The sequence below is a fragment of the Mustela nigripes genome, chromosome 1, assembly GCF_022355385.1.
Source record: "Mustela nigripes isolate SB6536 chromosome 1, MUSNIG.SB6536, whole genome shotgun sequence".
In the NCBI taxonomy this organism is placed as follows: Eukaryota; Metazoa; Chordata; class Mammalia; order Carnivora; family Mustelidae; genus Mustela; species Mustela nigripes.
In genome coordinates this window covers 124,456,114-124,479,047 of record NC_081557.1, presented here as the reverse complement: position 1 = coordinate 124,479,047, position 22,934 = coordinate 124,456,114, and the positions used below count along the sequence as shown (strand labels likewise).

The 22,934-nt window shown below is 41.9% G+C and overlaps 1 protein-coding gene across 7 annotated transcripts in view; it reads right to left on the bottom strand.

The window, feature by feature from the left end:
* SMAD1 (SMAD family member 1) overlaps nt 1-17,946 on the bottom strand; it is a 74,085-nt gene extending 56,139 nt beyond the window's left edge. The window contains exons 1-2 of one of the 7 annotated variants that reach the window (XM_059373210.1): nt 16,340-16,356; nt 14,038-14,092 (exon numbers count right to left, since the gene is read on the bottom strand). The gene's annotated coding sequence lies outside the window, so the exon portion shown is untranslated. Of the gene's footprint in view, nt 1-14,037; nt 14,093-16,339; nt 16,722-16,797; nt 16,885-17,630 lie in introns of those variants that run through there. The other 6 variants (XM_059373253.1, XM_059373245.1, XM_059373203.1 and 3 more) reach the window with 6 other exon arrangements.
* Nucleotides 17,947-22,934: the final 4,988 nt, after the last annotated feature.

Sequence of the window (22,934 nt, the reverse complement as noted above, 5' to 3'; positions counted from 1 at the left end):
CACCGTAAGAGGTTTCTAAATGAGAAAACAAGAGCCCTTCACTTGGAGTGAAGAGAGGTAGGCTGGAAAGGCAGCTCGCGCTTAGAAGCCGTACTCTGAAAAAAACACCTCTCTGAGCTTCAGTGTACTTTTCCACAAAATTCTGATTCCACCACCTATTCTGCCCGGGTGTTACAAGGCGCACATATGAACATGCAAAACTGATCTGAAAATTACAACATGCTGAAAAATGTAATATATTTTATTAATACAACAGTTTCACAAATAAGGAACTTAATTTGAATACTATGTACATACAAAAAAATCGGAAGTTTCTGCCCTAGTTTTGTCTGTTCCATCAAGTTCTAACTTTATAAGAAAGAGAGAGGGGGGGTTGGTGGGAGCAGGGACAGAAAAGCACTAGGGACATGGCACTGAACAAGAGAGACAAAAGGCAGATTTTTAAAAGTCTGTACCTTCATGAGACCTACATTCCAGCGGTCAGAGAAGGCCATACGAAGAGGGTGACATTTGAAGAGAGGCCTAGAAAGGCTGAGCCACAGGGACAAGTGAGGCAGCTCACTGCGCAAGGGGACGGAGGCAAGGGGCAAGTGTGAGAGCGGAAGTGGACCAGGTAACGGGAGCAGACACACGGAGAGCCCACACGGGGAGCCAACCCAGGGACGTCCCAGCCTGCACTGTGAACAGAGCTGGGGACCACAGGGGAGATGTGAGCAGAGCTTGACAGGATGACTATGGGTCACCCCCTGAAAGAATGGAACCTGGAAGTAGCGGGAGTGGTGATAGTTGTAGTAGTGGCACCAGCCAGAACAAGGGGGACCAATTAGGAAGCTACGGCAATTGCGGTTTGAGAGGGTCAAAGGTTTGGATCAGTGGGGCAGAATAGATCCTGGATATATTCTGAAGGTATGGCCATGAACAAATACACTTTATTGCTAAAGTAAACAAAGAAAACAACCATAAAATTGTAGAAATCGGTTTAATTTTTAGACATGCAAAAATCCCATGTTATAGAATTCTGAGGGGAAGTGTCTGAGGTGAGGTGGAATGAAAGGTCACTGGAGAAGCAGTCCAAGAACTATCACAGGAACAGCAGGGAATGAGTAACGACTGGAAACTAAAATCTCTAGGAAATGAAGGTAGATAGATGATGGGGACCGGGGCAGTAAAGCACTGATAAGGAAGGAAAGTGAGAGGTGCAAAGTGACATGATATTCAAAGCTGGGTGTTTCTTTCTTTTTTTTTTTTTTCTTTTTTAAAAGATTTTATTTATTCATTTGACACAGATAGAGGTCACAAGTAGGCAGAGCAGCAGGCAGGGACAGAGGGGGAAGCAGGCTCCTGCCAAGCAGAGAGCCCAATGCGGGGCTCAATCCCAGTACCCTGAGATCATGACCCGAGCCGAAGGCAGAGGCCCAACCCACTGTGCCACCCAGGCTCCCCAAAGCTGGGTGTTTCTATGGAGGACTGAAGAAGAGTGTGGTGGTGGCAATGAACAGGGCCCTTCCAGGCACCATGGTATGAAGGCTGGGAGAGAGAACAGCCACGCCTTGAGACAGCTGCAAGGGAAGCAACATCCTCAGAAGAACATACACAAACATATTCCTGTTCTAAATAACCCAGATGTCTAACAATAATGGAATAATTAAATAAATTATGATACATCTGGCAATGATATAACTGTTAAAAAAGAAAAAAAGATAGACTTCCATGTCTAACAGTTCCAGAAAGAAAAACCATACCGTTAACTGTTCAGTTAGAAAAAAGTTGCAGACCAATATATACAGTATGGTTCCATTTCAAAAATACAAATAGAAACAAAAACTGTACAGGTATAACATGGGTATATTTTGAAAGGCTGGAAGGAAATGCACAAAACCAAGTAAGTGGTTCCCTCTAGAGCTGAGCTGGAAGGAGGGGAGTGCAGAAGATTGTTACTTAAAACTAATTATAATGTTTTCAATTTTAAAACCCCAATAATAAAAATAAATAAAAACTAAAGAGGGTAACATTATTCTACATTGCTCTGTAAGACAGTATTATGACCAAGAGGTGGCAACATATATCTTTTAATAAAGGAAAACATAATTGAAAGTGTTTCTGCACAGAGTGGAAATATCATTGCACTGGGATTTTTAAGAGAAATCTATTCCTGTGTACAGAGTTGGAATATATGACTTAAGTCCAGGTGAACAGGATATGGATGGGAATGCGCTTTCTTATTAAGCAATTCAGCCATATGATCAAAAACTTCAATTTTACAAAATGCATATTATAACAAAAAATAATTTTTCTCCCATTCTAGTCCCTTAGCCCCCTTTCCATTAATAATTCAAATATCCTTCAAACTTTTTAATGCATGAATTTCTTAGCCCCCCAAAAAATTTTGTATTACTCAAATATCTTCAAAAGCAATTTGGTCCTGTCACTTTTCCAGTACATAAATCTATTACTTGGAAGGATGAAATAATTTATAAAAATCAAAGTTTACACAATCACTGAAACAAACATTGACATTAACCAGATTTCAGTCTCCTCCACATGACAATCAAAGACAGCCTGTTTTCGACCTGCCAAAAACTAGATTGGACTTACAAAGTCTGCTTGGTCACCTTGGAGAAAAAACTGAACAAAACAGTAGCAGCCCTCTTCCAGAATAGGACAAGCTCCCTCCTGCTAAGAGCTAAAAGCAGCAAATGCAACATCTCCCACTGCGTTAGAGGGAAAATGCTTTAGATATAAGCAAGCATAACCTACAGAAATTGATGAGCGCTGTACAATAAGTGCCGCTTTCTCTGCCTCAGTCACATGTTCAGTCCGGTCCTATCGTGAACTTTTCCACAGGGACTTAGTTACTAGTCAGAATGGAAACACCTAGTCAAGCTCTCAGAAGGCTTCAGAACCCAAATTCTCCTCCTTTAGACATTCAACTACTAAGAGAATTTTAGTTTTCACGAATTCACAACTTAATTGAATAAATTCTTTAAGTGCTTACCACCAACAGAGACCTGCAGTAGAAAGAAAATGAGAAAATGAGTATGGTACATTTCCCACCACCACCAAGCTTAGAGTTAGGAAGTATGTCAGAGAGAGAAGGGAGAATCATCCTACAAGGACGACTGCGATAAGAGTCACATAACGTTTATCTAAGGGGCAATACACATACAGGGAGAATGGCCAACAAATGTATGCTTTTTTTTTTTTTTTTTGCTACGACTACATCTCGCATGCATCCTGGGCTTTGTTACCTACTATGCAATAAAAATACAAATTGAGTTCAACTGACTGTCAAGCAGTCACATCAGTAGGAACAATAAAATGGATAATCCAAAGCAGCCTTAATAGAAATTAACCTCTGTAGACATTTTTCCAAAGAAGACATACAGATGGCCAACGGGCACATGAAAAGATGCTCAAGATCACTAAGCATCAAGGAAATGCAAATCGAACCACAATGAGGTATCACCTAACACCAGTTAGAATGGCTTTTATCAAATTGTCAAGACAGCAAGAAACAACAATTTTTGGTGAGGACATGGAGAAAAAGGAACGCTTGTCCACAATTGATGGGAATGTAAACTGGTGTAGCCCCTATGGAAAAGAGCATGGAGTTTCCTCAAAAAATTAAAAATAAAAATACCATGTCTTCCAGCAATTCTATTACGGAGTACCTACCTGAAGAAAATGAAGACACTAATTCAAAAAGATATATGCATCCCTACGTGCACTGAAGCATTATTTACAATAGCCGAGATATGGAAGCAACCGGTGTCCAATTACAGATGAATGGAAAGAGGATGTGGTACACACATACACACATGCACACACACATGCAAACACACACAGAAATACTACACAGCCATAAGAAAAGAATGAAATCTTGCCATTTGTGACACACAGACAGCCCTTCAGGATATTATCCCAAGTGAAATAAGCCAGCTGGAGAAAGACAAATACCACAAGATGTCACTTATGTGCAGAATTCTAAAAACAAACAAACAAACAAACAAAACAAAACCCAGACTCACAGACATACAGAATAGACTGGTAATTGCCAAAAGGGAGAAAGGTTGGGGGAAGGGAGCAAAATGGATGAAAGGCTCTAAGAAGTCCAGACTTCCACTTATAAAACAAATAAATCAGTCAATAATATAGTATTAACTTTGTAAGGTGACAGATGATAACCAGGCTTATTGTGGTGATCATTCACAATGTATACAAATGTCAAATCACTATATCGTATACATGAAGCTAACATAATATTGTACATCAATTATATCGCAATGAATTTTTAAAAAATTAACCTGTTTTTGGAATGTATGATGGTCTTTCAAAGAAAGATTTTACGTCCGTATCAGTTTGTTTACAATATTAAATACTGATATTGTTTACACTAGTATTTTATACCCTGACATGCCTGTTCAAGATTCAAATACTGCTGTGGAAAGATCTCTAAGTAGTTGATACAGTCAGTTATCTAGAATGGTTTTATTATATTATAAACACAAAAGCAAACAAATTTTATCATATAAATCTCTCCTCCTCTTGAAATTCTTACTGTAAACGAAAAACAGCCTTCATTGAACATCCGAAACACACCAATTTGAAGACTCAACAAACTCTCATCACCATCACGACCAACTTCAAAGACAGGGAGTTGTCACACACGTGGGTCAATGGGTGCCATCATAGGAGCACATCTATGGTCTCCACCAATTTTCAGCAGAGCTCAGGTATTCAAAAAGAATCAAAAATCATCCTCATGATATACCACCATCACCACCACCACTCGCAGTGAAACACCAACTGCTGCTCTGACACCTTATACCTATTGACTCCTGTAATCCTTACAAGAATCCTGAAAGGACTATTTCAGAGATGATGAAGCAGAGGTATAGAAAGGCTAAGGAGTTTGCCAAGGCAACCAGTCCACCACCCTGCCCCTCCTAAATAACCTCCTCCTGTGTCTCATGCATAAAAGCAGAAAGACAGGTAAGCAGGGATTTGTTCATAATTTTATTTTAATCCCTCCAATCCTTCCCTTCCCAACTTATTTTTATTTTCATGTTCTTTCCTTCTTGATAACTTTCCACTTTCCTAGAATATGGGGAAAACCAAGAATTTTATCAGGGCAGCAATGACAAAATTAAGTTCATTTTAACCTAAAGAGGCCAAAATAAGGACAAGAAGTCATAAGCTATAACAAGACATAAGGAAATTGTACCATGGCTTCACACCAACAGACCATATATGTGTTCAACTCTTAATATTCTTTTAAGTCAGTGGAACATTAAAATTAAGCTCCTTTTAAGAAATGCCTTTTCTTTGTATTTCCACGGATTATTCTTAGGGTTCTTCACCAAAAACATAAACAGATCAAAACAAAATTACTGGCTTATTTTTTTAAGGTAATACTTTTCCACTCAAGCAAATGTAGAGGTGGAGAATATTTTAAGTATCCGTAAAATATTAAAATATTCCTTCTAATGGTTAATACACAGCTGACAGTCACAATGTTATCTACACATAACGACAAAAAGTAATAGTCTGAACTCTGGGCTCAGTGGGTGAGGGAATGAGCAGCAGGGAGAAGATAAAGCCAACCGTGTACTGGTAGGGCAGAAACATCGGCTGGGGGTACCATGGCTTCAAATTTTACCTGCCTTCTAAACCCCCTCTTCATGCTCTTCGGCAGGGTCTCTCAGTCTCAGCATCATGGACTGTCAATGGGATCGATGCCCTCTACCTACTGGAGGCTGGTAGAATCACTCTTGTCCTGCCTCCCCTTCTTGTGACAACCCAAAATTTCTCCAGACCTTGGCAGATAAACTGCTGCTCTACTCCTCTACACTTTCCTCCCCTTTTCTCCTTGTAGACTAAGTGCTTCAGGCCTCAACCCCTCTTTTTAGCTCCACTTCTAGACACTAGGAAACAAGGAATTACTGATCTCTTCAAGGACGGGCAAGAAATGAGGTCAAGCACACATATCCTTTTTTCTTCTCTCTTCTTCTCCTCAAACAAAAAAAAGCAGAAACAGGAGAGGGGGCGGCTCAGTTGGTGGAGTGTCTGACCCTTGATTTCAGCCTGGGTTATAATCTCAGGGTCCTGGGATTGAGCCATGGCCGTGTTCAGCAGGGAGTCTCCTTGAGATTCTCTCTCTCCCTCTGCCCCTGTCCCGACTTGTGCATGCACACTCTAATATAAATAAATAAATCTTTAAAAAAAAAAAAAAAAAAAAAGGGCAGGAACAAAACAATCAATTATCAGAATTAACCAGTATGGCTTGAGCACCTACGACAGGTATCATACATGGCCAAGTGCTGCTAGGTATAAAAGACATAGTTCATACCCACAATGAACTTTAATCAAAATGAAAAAATTCACTCATCAAGTACCTACTGTGTGTCAGGCCAGAAGTTCTTAATGCTGGTGGACATTAAACTTGCTTGTAATAATTGTATAAAAGCTCTCCACCATAACCCTTGAATAGAATCCCCTAGCGGCAGGCCCATGGATTTCTGCAGTGATTGTTCAAGGGATTTTGATGGACAGGCCAGGGAGGACAATCGTGCAATCATAAAGACACTGCCGCTTAACCCCAAATAACTCAGTCTAAAGGGGTAATAAGATAACCATAATAAAGGCTATTAAAACAAAAGCTAGACTAGACAAGCTGATTTGTACTGATCATCAAAGTTACAAGATTTTTAGTGCAAGTCTAACATTTACGGCCACTGGTTCAACCTTGTCAACTGTAGAGGACATGCCTTATGAAGTAAACACACGTCAAAACCACAGAAGGGCAGGAAGCAAGAGCTCTATCAACTGCATCAGCTTTCTTTCTCAATCCCTCGATTTTAAAGTCTATCCCAGTTATAAAAGAAACACCTTCAAACTAGGAATATATAACATTAGTAATGCTGCTTGTTATTTAACTTTTCTTATTGTGGTCTCCTTTTACTGATAAGATTGCTTCTTGGAGGCAGAAACTGAAGTATACATTTCTCTGTCCCTCCCCCAGATAGAGCAGACACCCAGCGAGGTGTACAAGTCACTAGCTGAAATGATTCATTTGGGCTTAACACAAAGCAGAACCCCACAGTGAGGATGTACCTTCTTAAAGGAGCCCTTCCCAAAATACAATCAACTCAGCCTGCCCAATTTGACAAAACTCTTCAGTGTTTAAATGCAAATAAATGCTACAAATACAGTTTGTGTGGATGTTAATCAAGTTAATTTTGTTCACAGTTAACAGGAAAACATTTAAAACCAATCAAACATTCCCTCAAGCCTGAACAGACTAAATGGAAATCCTGAGCACACAAACAAGAACACAAGGAAAATAAAGACAGTGTTATTAATCATGCCAGACTGCAAAGCCAGCAATGGACAAGAAGCAAAACAGGAAGCTGTAACAGATGAGACGGCAGGCCATATACAATCTGCCACCCTGGGTTCCAGCAGGGGCTAAATGCTAACGCAACATGTGCTGCCTTATTATTCCCCTTCACAAAAATCTAGTCTCTGATAAAATTAAGACCCATTTTCCAGCGGGGAGCAGTCACCTTCCCTCTCCTGTTCAGCTTTTAGAGTCTGAGGCTGACCAAGGCATATCAGCTCAGGGTTCCTACTCATACTCACTCAGAAAAACGAGGGAATGGGTACCGGGCCAAGTGGTATCTGTAAGTGACATTTCAAAAAAGTTTTCCCCCACCAACTCTGAAATGTTCGCAGATCACCTAAGGGGTGCCTGGCCAGCTCAGTCATAGAGCATGAGATTCTTAATATTGGGATTGTGAGTTCGAGCCCCACAATGGGTGTAGAGATGACTTAAAAAAAAATTAAAAATCGAAAAGAAAGGAGATGGTGAAGCAGAAAATGGTGACAAATAATTTTACTCTGTCTAGCAGCTCAGTAAAAACTCCCTTAATGCCGAGGTAAGACTGAGTATGCTTCAGTCAGGTATGGACCTCAGCCACAAGCAGCAGATGCCTCCCTTATGGACAGTGCATGAGAAGCCTTTTTTTACACCCATGATCACTGTTATCCTTAAGAGAAAATCTGGGAAAGTAAATGCTAATGCCTGCCTTTTTAAATTATTTTCATTGTCTAAGAATTTCTACTACACAAGAGGACTTTTCTCACTTTGACACCTTACAAACTATTCCATTTCAATAATCAAAACCATATTCCAAGACCACCACCGTGTCTATGAATAAGAAAATGCCACTGTAAACAGAGTCTAATGCTGCAACCCAGGCAGGAGATAAAGAGGCCCATTTTGTCATACTCTATGAAGTACTGGTGCCTCTCGGGTTCATCAATCACTTCAGTTGACTGAGAAACTGCATATAAATGATAATCCCTAACAGGCTGGGAACACCTCACCTTCTTCCCAGACTCTGACCCCCAAATCATGTCATGGAGAGCAGAGTATGATCAAGGAAATAAGATGGAGAAGCCCTGTCTCTTGTGACTGTGGCTTATATATACCATGTACCTCCCAGTAACTTCGGCTTTGCTTAGGCACAGCTGGGAAATTCTAGCTTCAGTGACAAAAACCTAACTTAACACAATAAAGTAAAAGACATCATCCCTATTCCAGTGAGGAATCTGACCAGGACACAGGAGAACATTTTTTATTAGTAGCTAGCATTTCATGTATTTTAAATTGTCTGTTCATGTCCTTTACCAATCTTGTTTTTCTGGGGTGTTATTTTCCTATTGATTTTAGAAGTTTCTTACATAGAAAAATAACTTGCTGCAAAGATGTTACCTAAAAGGTCGTTACTTTTAAGTCCATGTTTAGCTATCTGCGTGCATTTGGCCACATAAATGCTGTCAAATATATAAAATTTTCCTTTACGGTTTCTGCCTTCCACATTTAAAAGAGCTCTACAGCTGGCTATTAATTACCCCTCCTGTCTCTTGATGAAATGGCACAAATCAATCTCCCCCTTTCCTTCTGACACTATGACAAGGATCCATGCCAGAATCTTTCTACACTGAGTGTGTATTACTCCACTGGAGGAAAAAAAAAAGTAACACTAATGAATACTATAAAAAAAGCCTCAGATAAATTTGAATACTTATCGTTAAAAGCTCTGGACAATTTAAGCAACTTCTTTAAATCATTAAAGGGCATCCTTCTTAGCTCAATTACTGTATTTTTCTCAAAAACCTTTATCTACAATTGTCAGGGAAATGCTCCATCTACAAATTCCCAAACTTGATATTTCACAATTTCATTACCAGGATTCCCATTGCTTAACTGTTCTCAATTCATTTAAGTCCATTAGACTTCTTATAACCTACGACCCTTTATCTAGATTAGATTTCATACTGCTCTCATTAACATTCTAGACTCTACAGCACATTGATTTTTATAAACAGCTAGCATTTTCTGCATGTTTACTATGCACCAAATCCTATACTGAGCATAAAATGCACCTACCCTCTCCCGGACTTGAACACCTCTGAAACCAGGAACTTTACAATCGGTGGTAAGTCCTATCTAATTGATGTTTGTTTGTTTGTTTGTTTGTTTCCCCTCAAGTAGCACATGAAATAGTGCACTGAAATAATCATCAGCATCTTAACTAGATGAAATATAAAAGTAAAACCCATTTCATCTTACTATCAGTCCTGAGGCTAATACTATTATCTCTATTTTTCAGACAAAGAAAAGCGAGATACCAAAGCCAATGGTAGCTTCCCCCAAAGTTATAAAAAGCAAGTAAGTGGTGGGGCTTAGACTTCAACCCAAGCAATCTGACTCTAGAGCCTCATCTCTTAACTGATTTCTATGCCTAGGCCAGAATCATCATTACCAACAACATTTCTCTCCAATTTTACTATCAGGCCATGAAGCTATCCCAGAAAGTAACAATTACCTAATCCACAGCCACATCAAATTTCCCCACCAGGCTTTGCCCTTGCTGGTTAGACTCTGAATTCTCCGTAGACTCCCTGGCACACTACCAACAATGGTTCTTTCAAAACTTCTTCACTGTTCTTAAACTTCCTACCATTTGCCGAGTCACCCACGTCACCATCCCAGTAAGGGACTCATCTCCCACACTAATGGGAAAGGCAGCGCAAGCTGGCACAAGTTCTGCCATCTCCTTTCTTCTAATGGACCCCATTCTGCTTCTCTCTCGGACAACTCTCCCTCCTTTTCAAGGTTAATGTTTTGTCACCTGTGCTCTAGGTCACTAACTCCATCATCTTGAATTGCTCTGTCCATTAACTTCTTTCCTTCAACCTTTGGAATCAAAGAGATCGCATCTACCTTTGAAATATAAGTCACTCAAGGACATGAGAATCTAGTTCTCATTTCTTCTTCTTTTTTTTTTTTAAGATTTTATTTATTTGACAGAGAGAAATCACAAGTAGGCAGAGGGGCAAGCAGAGAGAGAGAAAGAGAGGGAGAAGGAAGCAGGCTCCCTGCCTAGCAGAGAGCCTGATGCAGTACTGGATCCCAGGACCCTAAGATCATGACCTGAGCTGAAGGCAGAGGCTTAACCCACTGAGCCACCCAGGCAGCCCCTCTAGTTCTCATTTCTTAATATGCTCTGTGTCTCTTCATATCTGTATTCACCTGATTATTCTCCTTCATCATCCAACATTTTCCCACTCTGAACCTACTTCTATAATCTCTCTTGCCCATGATTTCTGGTTTCACTTCTCCTCTGACCCCACATTCTTCCAATTTCTTCTTCCATCCACTTTAAATATGCCTCTTCTTGGGGCGCATCAAAATTATCAAATTAATGGTATATGTAATATCCCTCTTCCATTAAAAAGACATGTTTTCTTTCAATCTAAACAAACAGAAGATCACGCATTTACCTAACTAAACGACCTAATTATAATACTTGAAAGATAATTAGTTCCCCCTTTTTTTTTTCTTGTGGTGTTTGTAACTGAAAGAAAAAAAAAACCTTAAAGGTCTGAAATACTTCCACTTTGCATAAGCACACCGCAAAGAAACCACAAAAGATAGACAAGGAAAGGAAAATGAATGAACAGTTTGAGTAACCATACCCTAACCATCTGAGATTATAGCAAAAAAATATCTATAGTACAGCTACCCTAAAATTAAGGAGAAACTACAAGTAAAGCATTTAAAAATTATGTATATAAATATATTTTTGAATCAATAGCTAGACCCCTCTATCCTCCTCTTTGCAAATACGACATAGTAAATATTTATTTATATTCTGAGCTCAACAGCATCTAGATGCATAAGTAACTGCCATGTGTGTATGTATTCTTTCTTTAAATTCAAGGGCATGTCTCAAGAAAATTAGTTAAGAAACCAATTCACCACACCTTAGATCTGGGTTTTTGTTTTTTTTTTTTAAAGATTTTATTTATTTATTTGACAGAGATCACAAGTAAGCCGAGAAGCAGGCAGAGGGAGAGGAGGGAAGCAGGCTCTCTGCTGAGCAGAGACCGATGTGGGACTCGATCCCAGGACCTTGAGATCATGACCTGAGCTGAAGGCAGCGGCTTAACCCACTGAGCCACCCAGGCACCCAGATCTGGGTTCTTAATGAAGGAACATAGAACTAAGCAGAGATTTGGGGGAAATGGCCAGGTATGGATTCCCTCAAACCTTCAAAAGCTGGATGTTTTATTTCCAAGAGGGAGTCTTGATTTGAGTTCTGAATGGAGCTTATAACAAAAACTACAAAGACATAAAACCACTCAAACACTGCAGTTCCTAGTATCTTCCTAAAACTCTGATGTGATCACTGAAGTTGAACTATTTATGAAAGTCTTGGATTTGTTCTGAAAAACAGCCTCTCTTACATAAATGAATGTTCTACAGAGCCTGTTCCTTTCTGCAAATCGGGCAGCAATAGTTGTAAAATGTTACTTTTTTACGTGATAGGACTTGTTGTACATCTCTAAAATTGACTCCATCTTAATAATGCATACCAAAATAAAGATTTTAACTTAGATTTTAAGTAATTACATTCATGCTACTGGCTCTGCCTTTTTTTTTTTTTTTTTTTTTTTTTTTTTTGGAAGTTACTCCAGAGTAAGTGTTAAAAATTCTTCAGGTATTTTTGCTGCCAGTCAGAGGACAGATCACCACTATTTGCACTACCAAGTAATAGCAGAAAAGGAATATAAAGAGCCAAGAGATTTCAGTTTGGAAGGAAAAGGCAATACCCTTATTTGTTATCAAAGTATCCCTGCTAATCTTGGCATAAAAAGTAAAACCAGAGCTTCCAAGTTGTTAGAACACATCGATGTGCTAGGAGAGTAGCAAACCTGAAAAGGAAGTGGAAGCTCCGTACTCCTTCCCCTATGCACTTCTGCTTTCTGCTATTCCTGAGCTGAATCCTTTATAAGAAACCGGCAGTCTGGTATAGAAAGAGAGGAGAATAGAAAGAAAGAATGAACAGTAAAACCACATATAGAAGTAGCATTACAGAGAGCACCTCATCAACCTCATTTTGTGACTTAATATCAAATTCCTCTACCTCTTTGTAGGAAAATTATCCTTCTTGTCCTCAGACCTTTCCAATTCTCTCCTTAATACCCCCAGCTCCTTCCTTAAATACTCCAAACTTTAGCTTTCAGTTAAGAATATGATTTGCTTTTGAGAGGAGAGAAAATCTGTATAGCAGAATTGCCTGATTTAATTTGATCTTGATACAATCTTGGATCTCCCATTTTCTACCAAGGTCCCATTGATTAAATGAGACACAGAGCTTTTTCTTTTCCATCTCTAAGATTTAAAAAAAAAAAAAAATCAATTTCAATCTGTAAAAAAACATCTCTCTGAGGTTATCAGACTTGATTCCTATTCAGCTAAATGTTAGGTACAAAGAAGTTGATGCCATGCCAAAAATTCTCCTTTCCTCCCCTCACGAAATTACACTGGATATGCTCAGAGCAAAACCTTAGGAACACAACGAAAGTAGCAGGAGAAGATAAACAAATGAGAACTCAACAGCTCTAAGAGTGCTCCAGGTTCTGGCTTTCCCTCTTCTAGTCTCTTTGGTGGGTGGCTCTAGGCAAGTTGGCTATCTTCTCTGGGCCTCAGACCACACAATTTGAAATGAACCAATAGGATCAGAAAATCTTCAAAACAGCTTTTAACACTAAATATCTCTATTCTCTACGAAGGAAATTACACATCTTAATGTTTATGAACGTACTTGGCAAGGCTGTCCCATGGATGTCCTTCACCTGAAATATCATGCAATTTGGGTACTTGTGTATACAAGCTCACCAGGGCATATAAACGTTTTTGGATTGGAGCATCTTTGGATTGGAGGATGGGAATGAGCTGATATTGGATCCATGGTTCCTTCAGATTCTTCAACAGCCCGACCCAATAAATAAATTAATTAATTAATGTTTAAAAAGGGGTTTAGGATAACTGCAAGACTATACAAAAGTAGATATTAAATGTGGAAAAAAATTTCCAAGATTTGCCCTGAACTATTTTCATCTCAAAGCACAGTATCTAACAACTAAGAGAAGACTAATATTGATGAGATAAACTGAACTGCTAGAACTTTGCTCTTTGCTACCACCAGCCTGTGATAGTACAAGAAAAACACAAGGTGAAAGGAGCAGGGATTGTCCAGAAAAGCAGAGAGGAAAATAATTCAGCACTGAAATGCATTATTTTTTTGTCAGATTTACTCTTCTAATCATATTCTGCTTAAATATGTATAATGTAAACATTATGTTTCTTCTAAAGCACTCAAAAGAAGACAGCACCAGAAAACAGCCCAGAAGAGCACAACAGAGGGCAAATCTGTCTAAAAGTCTAAAAAGTAAGTCGTCATGTCCACACTGGAATAGTAAAACTCAGCAGAACAATGCTTATTTGAATATTCTCAACAGAAAAAGTTTATGTATAAATTAACCTACATATACATAGTTATGTATGTTTACACACACACACATATATATATATATATATATATATATATATATAGTTAAAAGGTGCTAGAGTCAGATTGCCTGTTCATATCCCAGCTAAGATTATAAATCATAATCACTTACTAGTTATGTAGCCTGAGGCAAGACACTGAATCACTCTGAACTCAAGTTTCTTTGCCTGTAAAATGTGGTAACAATAGTACTTAGGTAAGTTTTGGGGCATAAATAAGGTATGACTATTTAAAATAAGCATATAAGAAAAACACAGAAAAATATTAACGACATTCTAAATCAAATTAGGGTCTATGATAAATATGATCCAGAGAAGAATCAATCTCATTTGATCTAGTACTTCCAATTATCACTTCCAAACTGTTTTTTATTTTATCAAGAGCAACTAGTAGGTGGGGGAAAAAAATAATGAAACACCCCTTTCTTTTCCTGACCCCACAAAGTCATTAGAAGTGGTAAGCAGAGACGTAGCTGAAAGAGGAGTAGAAATGAAAAGCAGAAGTAAAGGTCCTAGAGTAGCACTGCCCAGCACATCCTTCTGTGATGATGGAAATACACACTGTCCAACATGGTAGCCCCTAGCCACATGTGGCTAGTGCTACTGAGAAGATGAAAGTCAGTTTCACTCACATTAAAATCCCCCTATGTAGCTATTGCTACCTTATTGGACAGTACTTCCCGAGATGACCCATAAACTGAATAAAGATTGCAGAAATTTCAGCAAGAAACAAGAGTCTTCTTTTCCAAAGCTTATCATATATTCAATTCAAATTTCTTTGCTTTCAGTGGAGACCTGGTAACCGTGACTTGTTAAAGAAATAAAATGCCAGCTGATCCATCAATACAGTGCAACTCAGTGCTAATGAAAGGATCAGAGATAAGAAGCATGTGGTCTTCTGATATTCTAGAAGGTCCCTAAGGCCACGTTAATTTCAAGCTCACATGCAGCCTGATTCAGTACACTGGATCAGAGCTGTAAAGGTCCTTATCAGACCCCCATTGCATCTGTCTGTCTACTGCCAAATAGATAGTTCCTTAGACAATGCAGACTGAACATCCTTTTGTTTATCTTCAGTTTCTTCAAAAATTCAGAGTTCTGTAAGCCTTTCCCTCTTTAGAAACACTAGCGTTCCCGGGCAGCTCAGCCTTTCCACTATAAACAAAATCCATGTACCACCCATATCTGAAGTATAACGCCAGACTCCTGCTTAGCTGCCCCAGTAATATGGTTTAATTATGATGACTGAACTAATAGGCTGACATCATAGACTTTTACAGGCTGACCCCATGTCATCCTGATGTATCATTTTGCACCAGTTCAGTGCTGTAAATCAATTTAAGATCTCAAGCAGGTTGAAAAGGCTGGTAATGATGCTTTCTCTGCTGTCTCTGGAGACTCTACATTATACACAACTTACATTATTTATAAAGCCTCAATGATGCCTCCATTAGCCTTGTAAGACTACACAAATGAGATCTCTTATACACACACAACTTGGCCTTGATTATGTAGGCGACTACAGCTTAAATATAGTCATCTAATTACACCTCAGTTTCTTCTTTTTCCTATCTAACCGAGACATTAAATTTTATCTCTAACCCAGAATTACTATAAATCAAAATCACAATCTGAAATTTAGTTTTTAACATTTATTGTTAAATGATTAACTTAATGCTTTAATGAACTTAGTAGGAAAAAATTACTTAAATTGGTTAAGAGGTTAACATTTTTAATTGCCTAAAAATGGTCATTTCTCTAAAATGCAAAGGTCATCAGTTCTTCAAGGGTATAAAACCAATGGATGCTGCAAAAAGGAAAAATGTATTTAGTTACACACCTAAGGTTGGAGGGGTCAAAACTAAATCAAGGACAAATCCCTACCCTCAGAAGAAACACGATCCTGCCTATATTCTCCAGAGGCTCGCGCATCACCCACCTCTAGAAAATCATCTCTCATGACCCTGGTTACAGTTTCTTAAGAACTGCAGTATCACACAAATGTACACCACCTGCAGGGAAATATCAAATAACTGCAAATGGGAAAGAGGGAGGGAGAGAGGAGCACAAACTCCTTAAGCAGTCCAGTGTACTCAGGCCTGGCACCTACATCAGAATAACAATGATGCAAAATATTTCTACTACTTGAAAATGCTGGGGTCCTGGACATGGGTCCTGCCTTGATTTTTTTTTTTTTTTAAATAGTGGTTCCAATACAGCTCAGCTACCTCCCATAAAACGTAAAGTGGTCATTATAAACGAGATGAAAAGTCAACATGGGCAGAGAACAGTTTTCTCATTGTGTTACTGAAAGTAGGCATGCTATCCACCACCGGCTATTAGAGCAAGAAATGTTCTGAAAGGAAGGCATTCTGTGGTTTAGGTGCCTAGAGTTCCAGCAACAGGATGACATACCGAAATCATGCAACTTCTGTACCACTGCACATACTTTGGAACTTGAGATGCACTGGAAAGAAGAGACCAGGAGGAGAAGAGGAAAAGGCCGGCTTGCCCCAGCACTCACGAAAACGATGCTTTCTCAAGGAGATGGTGCTGAGACGCGCTTCGGTGTCCAGAAGGGAAGCGTCTCACTATCTTGCACCGCAGACTGGAAAATCCTAAGCGCCTCGGAATAAACAAAAGCCGCAGCTACTGTAGCTGCGAGATCCGGCAGGCATTCGTTCCTCCTCCCTTCCCAAGTACATCAAGGAAACGTCCTCCCTTCCAGCCTACATGTATATTAAGCAACTAGAAAAACAAGCCCACGTTTGTCTCTCTCACACCCACTCCCCCCACCTTCCCGCGGCGGCCACCCCGAGAAGCACTAACAAAGACAGCGGAGTAAATGAACAGTTGTTCAACAGCGAACTCACAAATACACATGCAGTGAGGCAATCGAATCCGGTAAAGGGAAAGGAATGAGACGACACTTGGGAGACGCACGGGGTGTAGGCGGAAGAGAGAGAAAAAAAATCACGCGCCGCCGCCGCCAAGCCTTTGAATAAATTAGAGGGAATTTCGGTGCCGAACTTTCCTTGACCTCGACCCCCAAGGGGCTCGTGGGGGCCGAGAAAGAATCCCGTCTGGGATGCGGCGGGGCGCAGGGCACCGGTGTCCGCCTCGTGCCGGACCCGCACCGCGAGGCGCCGACCGCGGAGAGGGCAGCGCCCGCCGCTGTCCTCCCAACTCCCGCAAGGGTCGCCCGGGCCGGCGCTGGACACAATGGGCCGGCGAGCAGCGCGGACGGGCCTCGGCCCGGCTGCGGAAAGGGAAAGAGAAACGGGGAACGGGCGGAGGGGGAGGGACAGAGGGAGGGGAGGTCCCGCCGCAGCCAGGGCGGGGGGCGAGGCTCTGGGCCGAGGAGCGCGGCTTCCCCGCCGCAGACCCAACAAAGACGCAAGGGGAACCCCGGCCGAAACCTGCCGGGCCGGCTGGGCGCCACAGCAGGAGGAGGTGGCAGGTTCGCTCCTCGGAGCGGCAGGGAGGCGCCATCATGGGGGGGGGGGGGGTCCCCCGGTCCGCCCCACGCGGGGAAGAGCTCCCTCCCCACCGCGGCCCGCGTCACCGGCCCCGCACCACCGCGGCAGCCCCGCGGGCCCGCGCTTGCACCACAGGAGGCGGCGGCGGCGCTAGGAAGCCCTAGGCGCCGAGGGAGGGCGGGGACGCGGCAAAGGAGAAAGTTGGGTTCGGGTCTGTTTCGTTTTACCGGGTTGGCGGCGCGCCCGTCCGCGCGGGCGCACGAGTGGCCGGACGAGCGGGGTCCCGCGGCCCCGGTCCGGCCGGCGGGGCGCTGCGCTCGCAGAGTGCCTCCCCGCGCCTCGGCCCGGGCTGAGCCGCTCGGCCTCTCCTTCCTCCTCCCGCCCGCCCGCTCGCTCCCGGAGCCTGGATTGATCTGGTCGCGCTGGCGTCAGGGAGTCGGAGCCGCCCAGCCTCCACTGCTCGGCTGCCAATACCCGGCGCACTCGCCCGCCCGCACGCTCACTCGCTCGCACACACGCGCACCCGCGCGCCGCCGCCGCCGCCACCGCCGCCGCCGCCGCCGCCGCGCGACCAGGGATCCTCTCCAAATTCCCGGCCGGCTAGCGCGAGCGAGCGCGGGGCCCGAGCCAGCCACCTCCCCCGCCACCCCCCCCGCCTCGGCCCCACGCCCCGTTTATTCCGGGGAGAAAAAAACAGATTTCCTCCCCTGCTTCCTTTAGTCCGGCTGGAGCGGGCTTGGTGCATTATCCTCAAATGAAGTTCGGGGTGCAGTATCTATTTTCCGAACAGCTCATCACCCGTCTACCGCGCCCTCCGGATCGTTAAACGCGGAGTGCGTTTTTTGACAATTATTTTTCGAGGTTCTCCTTTCTATACCTAGTCTCCGTTGCTCTTCACTAACTTTCTGATGTTTTGCGAGCCCCAGAAGTTGCACGGACCCAGAATTGGGGAGTTTAGTACTATTGCATGTGCTTATACCAAAACCCGAATCAATATTATGTGTTTTGTGTCAGTTCAGTATCTAATGATTCAAGTAGGTAACCTAGTTGTTCCAAATAATGACAGATGCCACAACGGAACTCAATTTTTGATCCCATTTCTACAATCTTTTATATGACACCAACCCCTGAAAATAAAAACAAACTGGCTCTCATCTAAGCTAATCTGCATAGACATTGAAAATATCTTTTGGTAAGAATTAATTTTTCCCTTGGCTAGCTATCTGGAAGCTGGCATGAAATCTTGGATAATTACCATAATGGTGAGTTATGTTTAGAGAGGAATAATTACTCTGAGGAATAAATTTCTCAAAGAATCATTACCATCCGTATAAAGAAAATATCAAACACTGAGGTAAGTTAATAGTACTCTCCAATTGTTCATGGACCTTTACATGTCCACATTCTATTTTAAATTTTTATTTCCTTTTTTTTTTTTTTTTAAGACTTTATATATTTGACAGAGATCACAAGTAGGCAGAGAGAGAGAGGAGGAAGCAGGCTCTCCATTGAGCAGAGAGCCAAATATGAGGCTGGATCCCAGGAGCCTGGGATCATGACCCTGAGTTCATGGCCTGAGCCGAAGGTAGAGGCTTTAACCCACTGAGCCACCCAGGTGCCCCAATTCTTATTTCTTAATATTTCTGCATTCCATGTTTAATGATTGAAAGGAAATACACGTCCCATAAAACACAGAAAATACCATTTGTAAATTATAGACTGGAGTATTTCAGTTTCTCTGTTAAACTATTTGAGCACTTCCTGGTCAAATCCTGGACCTCATCTTATTTTCCCTAAAAGCAGCATTTGACACAATTCGTCATTCTCTGCTCCTTGGAATAACAGCTGGAGTGAGCCTTGTGAAATGCCACTTAGATCAGGTCACTCCTCTGCTCAAAACCCTTCCCTGGTGACTAGAATGTGCTATATGCACAATGGAATTGTGAAATGCCACTTAGATCAGGTCACTCCTCTGCTCAAAACCCTTCCCTGGTAACTAGAATGTGCTATATGCACAATGGAACATTATTCAGTCATTAAAAAGAATGAAATACTGGCACAGGCTGCATGAATGAACCTTGAACAAAGACCACATATTGGATGCTTCCATTTCTACAAATTTCCAGAATAGACCTGTCTTTAGAGCCAGAAAGTAAAATGGTGGTTATCTATGTTTGGGAGAGTAGGAAAGTTGGGGAGGAGTGGTAGCTAAGGGTTACAGAGTTGCTTTTGGGGGGTTAAAAAAATAGTGTTCTAAAGTTAGTCTCTGATGGTATTTACGTAACTCTGTGGATATCCTAAAAGCCATTGAATCGTATACTTTAAATGGTAAATTATATAGTCTGTGAATTTTGTTTCAATAAAGCTGTTTAAAAAGACATGACAACTAAACCCAGTGTGTGATCCTTGATTGAATCCAGGATTGCAGGGGAAGCTATAAAATGACATGATAGCCTTTACTTTTTATGTTATAAAAATTACAAAATTATTACATTTTAACCTACACATGACCTTTCTGAGTGCAATCCTAGTAGCCACAAATGATAATTATGAACACTACATATGCTTTGCAATTTTATTTTGCCCTTTGTGCAAGTTATTTCTTTAAATGGTAATAAAAACTTGGATACTTTTTGGGGCGCCTGGGTGGCTCAGTCATTAAGTGTCTGCCTTTGGCTTAGGTCATGATCTCAGGGTCCTGGGATCAAGCCCCGCATCAGGCTTCCTGCTCGGCTGAAAGCCGGCTTTTCCCTCTCCACTTCGTCTGCTTGTATTTCCTCTCTGGGCCTCTTTTACTCTCTCTCTCTGTCAAAATCTTTAAAAAAAAAAATCATGGCTACTTTTTTTAAAATGACAGTATTGGGATAATTGTCAAAACTTGAATGTGGCATGTGTATTAATATCATTATATGAAAAAAAATCTTTCCTTGGCTCCCCATTTCATTCAAAATAAGAGTTCTTACAATGCACAAAACTCTCACATGCCCTCCTGACTCTTCCTTTCCCATTCTCGCCTGGTCTCCTCCTCTCTTCCTAGCCTACTTCCTCAAGTCGTCCTGGCCTTTCAACAAGTCCTGGGGCAACCTGGGCACAGTCCCACCTCAGGGTCTTCACACTAGCTGTGTCCTCCCCCTCTCCCTGATCAGGTCTTCATCCAAGTGTTCCCCTCTCAGTGAGGCCCACCCTGGCCACTCTACCTAAAATTCTTCCCACCCCTCCCAAACGAACGTATCTTGTAATCCTCTTTGCCTATCACTACCTAACTACTTACTTGGCCAGAAGAGCAGGACTTTGGTTCTGTTCTGTTCTGTTCATTGCTATTCCCTCAGAGCCTAGGGTAGTATCCAGCACTATGTGGGAGCTTATTAAACACCTGTTGAAGGAAGGAAGGAAAGAAGGAAGGAAGGAAGGAAGGACTGTTCTAATTACTGGGAGGCATATAACAGCAAACTTCACCAATAAAAATCCCTGCTCTCATCAAAGAAGAATAAATACACAAATATGCTAGGTGGTGGGTGGTACATGGGATGGAAGAGGCCAGGTAGAAGGGACTGGGAATGGGGGAGGTTGCTATTTCTATAGGGTTAGGGTAAAGCTTCCTAATAAGAAGTCTTGGAGGAAGAGAGGGGCATGCCATTGATCTAGGGGGAAGGTCTCCAAACTCCCAAGCAGAGTAAAGAGCAAGTGCAAAGCCCCTCAACCTGCAACTACTTGGCGCATTCGGGGAAGAGCTAGGAGGCCAGAGCATTGATGCAAAGAGAAGCTAGACACAGGAGGGAAGACAGTGCGTGGGCCCAGATGCACCTGGCTGGTGGCTGCAGGGCAGGAACATAGGAAAGTTCTCGTCCACTGCTTCTCTTCTCTTAGTGAAATAGCCACAGACCCTACTTCTTGAGAGTGGTGAGGGTGGGAGAGGCGATGGAGGTTGGGAAGGAGAGAAGCAGATATGAAAGAGTTATCTTCTGGGAGAGTTTGAGAGCAAATGAACTACGCAAATGTGGTTGGATTGCCGGGCAGTGCTACTAAGTGCCCATTTGAGGTTAGTGGTCATGAATTTAAAGCAAGACCAGTCAGCAGGGCTGTGGAGTTTTCTCCAGCCCTGTGGGACTAAGGGGATGGCGCTAGGGTTTTGCAGGTGGATGTGATGGAGGGAAAGAGGGTCAGAGAGCAGAGGGTGTGGGCAGCGGAGTAACTGTGGTGGGCCGTGGGAGAGGGGAGGGAGGAAGTAAAGGAGTAGAAGACAAAGGAAAGGTGTAGGATCAATGGATTGAAGGTCCTAGCGGAGTCTAATAATTGCTGGAGTTGGGACCCACTCCCAAATGCTGGGAACAGTCTGAGAATGGGATGCTTGGAATTGTGGAGCTGGGGGGGGGATGCCAAAATCTAGCGGTGTGACTAGAGAAAGTGGGTGGCTAAGGCAGGGAGAAGGGCAAGCTCCTCAAAGAGGAGGAGGTATCAAGGAACGGAAGGCAAACTAATTATGTGATTGAGCTAGCTTGCTCAAAAACAAAACATAACCACTAATGTATAATAAGGTGAGCCCTTAAAAGTGGCTGCAAATATTAAATATGCAAAATATGAACCCAGACATTTTTTAAGAGATGGCTCTATTCAACAGAAAAAATATATGTAATGTAGGATTTGTGTAGCAGCTCCTTAAGTGCATTTAAATGAGTCAATTACCCTGGAATGAGCCCACTAAGGATCACTGGTGTGGTATTCTACCCATTAAACAGGAATGTTCCAGTGATAAGTAAAGTTGGGGGAAAAGAGCAAATTATGAATTTTTGATGCTGAAATGCCTCTGTTCTCTCATCGCACCTTTTCCTCCAGAGAGTCTTTGGCTGCTTGTGATCAGGAATGTGTTTAGGCATGCTGTTTTGTATCTCCATGGGAAGACCCTACCGACCTTCTAAGGAATATGAGGGTGGGAGCTGTGTCTAGTTGTTTCCCTGCTGCATGCCCAACGTTTACACAGACCCATCACAGGAAACCCTCAAATATTTGCTGAAGGAATAAATATCTAATTGAACTGCAGTGAAAACTCCAATCGGTGTCTTTCTTAAACTGGGGCATACTTCACAGGAAGAATTCTTTCTCATGATTGCTTTCACTCTGAAGTCTGAATTTCTAATTTATCATTTATTAAAATGTATTTAAACCCCTAATTTAACATTTCTAATTACAAATGCTAGGAATTTGCCCAAAAAGTTGTTAGCCCCCTTTCTAAGGATTTCTTAACAGTCTATAGCACTACAAGTTCTGTGTGAACATTTTACAGTAATTATCATCATGACAGAATTTTATAGGAATTCCCCCAGTTTCTGAAGTTTGTGGGGCACTCTATAATCTTTGCTTAGCAAAATTGTTCTCTGGGACCTCATTTCCAGGCAGGGCTCAGGCAGGAGATTGTTTACAGCATCTAGACGCAGGCCTTGGAAGGCTATTTCTTCCTGCATCTTCCTGCCACACACAACTTGAATGTTGTTATTCCCCAAAGCCTCCCAGTGAATGTTAATGCTACTGAACTC